This window comes from Pteropus alecto, unplaced genomic scaffold (assembly GCF_000325575.1).
Source record: "Pteropus alecto unplaced genomic scaffold, ASM32557v1 scaffold22, whole genome shotgun sequence".
NCBI classification, from domain to species: domain Eukaryota; kingdom Metazoa; phylum Chordata; class Mammalia; order Chiroptera; family Pteropodidae; genus Pteropus; species Pteropus alecto.
In genome coordinates, this window is record NW_006434839.1 from 8,711,498 (window position 1) to 8,714,794 (window position 3,297).

At 44.1% G+C, this 3,297-nt stretch overlaps 1 long non-coding RNA gene across 1 annotated transcript in view; it reads left to right on the forward strand.

Moving 5' to 3' along the window:
- Positions 1–3,297, forward strand: part of LOC107195581 — an 88,807-nt gene that overhangs the window by 40,902 nt on the left and 44,608 nt on the right. The window lies entirely within an intron of this gene.

The following is a 3,297-nucleotide window of genomic DNA, read 5'->3' on the forward strand; positions in this document are numbered from 1 at the left end:
GAGAGTACAGGGAGCGACGTGTCACTTGGTCATCAAGAGAATGCTAGACATAATGTAGAGCAGCGGCTGATGACACGTGTGGACACACTGGCTGAGAAGCTTCAACTGAGGGAAAGGTGCCAGCAATAGGAACGCTGAATTTCCAAGGCTGGACTGGTTGTGTTCACACTGGAACTAGGTTTGCGTGTATTTTTCGGAAGGGAGTGTTGTCACAGGAGACCCACAGTATTAAGGCGACCAAGGGCATGCTTTTGCCTGTTACTTCTCATGATTCCTGGGGCTGCCACAGGTGGTGGCAGTTCATGCCCATCTCTGCCTAGACAAGAGAGCTTTAGACAGTTGTGACAAACACAGACCAGCTTTGGGCTGTGCTCAGCTCAGCAGGTTAAGTTCCTTATCAGTACCTTCCTAGACAAGATGCTTTAAAGCCACAATGGTCTGTTTGGACTTTCTTTCTCCTGATAGAACTCTGTGCTCACCGTTTCTCCGTGGTGCACGTGATTTTGTGGCAGCCCGTGTCCCAGCAGAGACTGAGCAGGGAGGCCCACGGCCGGTGGCTGGGCCAGGCAGCACACCCAGCCTGCAGGGCCTGGGCTGCACCTCACTGTGGCTGTGGGCCGAGTGAGCATGGGCGACACCTCACCTGTCCTGTATTAATGATCAGGCCCGTCGTAGGATATGTCACACGAGGAAGAGCACCTCAGCGCTACCCCGCCCCCCCCAGAGCTGGGCGATCAGAGGATCCTCTTAGTGACGCAACCCGCCTGCCTAGCTGTCAGGTCTGAGGTCACCCTCTGCCCCCAGTGTCCCTGCTTAGTATTGGTAAATGATTTCATCATCGAGAGCTGTCCTTTTACCAGCAGCTTCGTGTTTATGTGGGTGGTAAAAATGAGAAGAATTTCTTGAGAACTAGTTCTTCCTTTCTACAAATATATCCAAGGTTAAAATCAGGGCTTCGTGTTACTGAGACATGTTGAATGAATAGAAAGGAAAGAATTACTAAACCGCTATCACAGTTCTTAAATTATCTACTTAGAGAAACAGAGCTCTGTACTTACCACAGATAACTAGGAAGGTCAGTGAGCGGGACTGCCCGCCATCGTGGCTGTTTTACAGATGAAACATGAAAGATCCAGGAGTGAATTACTGCACGTTTCTCTGCCCCTGTGTCATAATCATTTTCATTTAATGTTGAAAGATCACTTGGGGTTATTGTGAGATTTTTGAGATAACGGTTACAAAGGGTTTTAAGTTCTATGAATGAAAAACCTCATGAAACTATCAAAGTTCCCTACAGCTAACACCATGTCGTTGCTGTCACCACATTTCTTTCCTTCCCTTCCCTCCTTCCCTCCCTCCTCTTACTACTTCTCTTTTCCCTTCCCTCCACTCCCCTTCCCTCCTTCCATCCAGCCACAGTGTTTATTCAAGGATAACGCGGACATTAATCCTTCCTTCATGGAGTTTGCCGGCTAGTAGGAGCAACAGGCAGCAGACGAGCGTGCAGGGGCCGCTGTAGGGGAGGGTGCGCTATGCTGTAGGGGAGGGTGCGCTATGAAGGAAGAGAACACACGTAGTAGAATCTCAGTTAACCCGGGTGCCTGTTAACTCTGTGTACATATTCGGAAACTAAGGATAACGACAGGGGGTGGATTTAGAAGCGTAAAGAATTTGTTTTTTTTGTTTTTTTTAAAGCTGTCCAGTACAGAATAACTCTTGGAGGTTAGTGGTATGAGCTTGTTTACAAGCTCATACCACTAGTAGGTAACGAAGGTAGGTAGGAAGGAAGGAAGCTCATACCACTAGTAGGTAAGGAAGGTAGGTAGGAAGGAAGGAAGGACGGAAGGAATGAAGGAAGGAAGGAATGAAGGTAGGAAGGAAGGAAGCTCATACCACTAGTAGGTAAGGAAGGTAGGTAGGAAGGAAGGAAGGACGGAAGGAATGAAGGAAGGAAAAAAGGAAAGGAGGGCTGGAGGAAGGATTTTCCTGACAGGATGATCGTGAGAACGAATTTCTCGCATGTGCATTATAAGATTAGATGATGACTGTTGGTTGAGTTGTGATGAACCAGAGGAGAAAATCTTTTACTTATTTATTTTTTTATAACTAAGGTTAGAGCCAGGACAGGCAGATTCTCTGTCATTTTAAGAAGAGGAGCTGGGAAAGGGAGAGCTCATTTCTCTGTTTAGCTGTCTGTGCCTAAAGAAAATTTATGGAAAAGTCTCATCGGTGTCCTCAGCCCAAAAACAGGAATCAGGTCTGCTGTTTATGCGAGACTCAGTGGACAAGAGAGCACGGAAAAGCCACCATCCCTGCGGAAGGCGGCCACCCTGGATGGCGAGTTGGCCGGCTCAGACATATCTTCTAAACTTGGGTTCCTCTGCATGCAATTTCCTATTTCCTGTCACTTGAATAAAGGGCTGTGGACCTCAGTGCTTCGCAGCCCTCGCCACTAAATCAAGTAGGCACAATGCCGTCAGTTCAGGTAACGGTGTCTCAGTTCTCAAGATCTGTGTTTGAGTCCCCTGGGGACAAATCTCGTAGCTTCTTTGGCCTTTCTGAAAGCAGCCAGGGTTTTTAAACAGTGGAAAAAATTAAAGCAGAAACCGATGAGAGCTGGAAATTATCTTTAAAATTACCTTATGAAAACACTAGATCACTGAAAGTTTGTTCGTATTTGTGATTGATCCTGTGTTTAAATAATTTTAAAATAATTTTAATGTGACTAGTTCACGTCACGGTCCGTTATCATCATTTCCATGAGGTTCTAGGTCTTTTTGTGAATAGATTAAATACAGTGATTTCTTTATGACATGAATTAAATCCTAGATCCCAATGATATTTGGCACCTTCTAAAATACCCAGATGGGCACAGTGTTTGCCTTGAAGTGAAGACGTGCATAGGGTTTTAATGACATCGTGTTTTATTTTTGCTCTTTTAAATATCTCCTCTTCAATAGTTGCTTAATGAATGACTGATTGTTGACAGTAGTTTATAACCAGGAATTTGAACATTAAAAAATTCTAATCAAGATCCAAATAAAAAATTTCTACTTCTCTCATCCCTTACATTAGAATAAAAACAAGGTATCTTCCTTTTGGAAACTTAACAGTTGGAGAAATACCATCATTCTCTTTTTGAAAACTTAAGTTTAATAATTCAGTTCAGAGGAAATTTAATTATAGTTCTTAAACTATAAAAAAGCTCTTGTAAAATAAAAACAAGGGTAGGGCTAGAATAAGTTTCACCTCTGGAGTTACAGTTGCCATGTGAAAAAAAAGTGTAGCAAAAAAAAA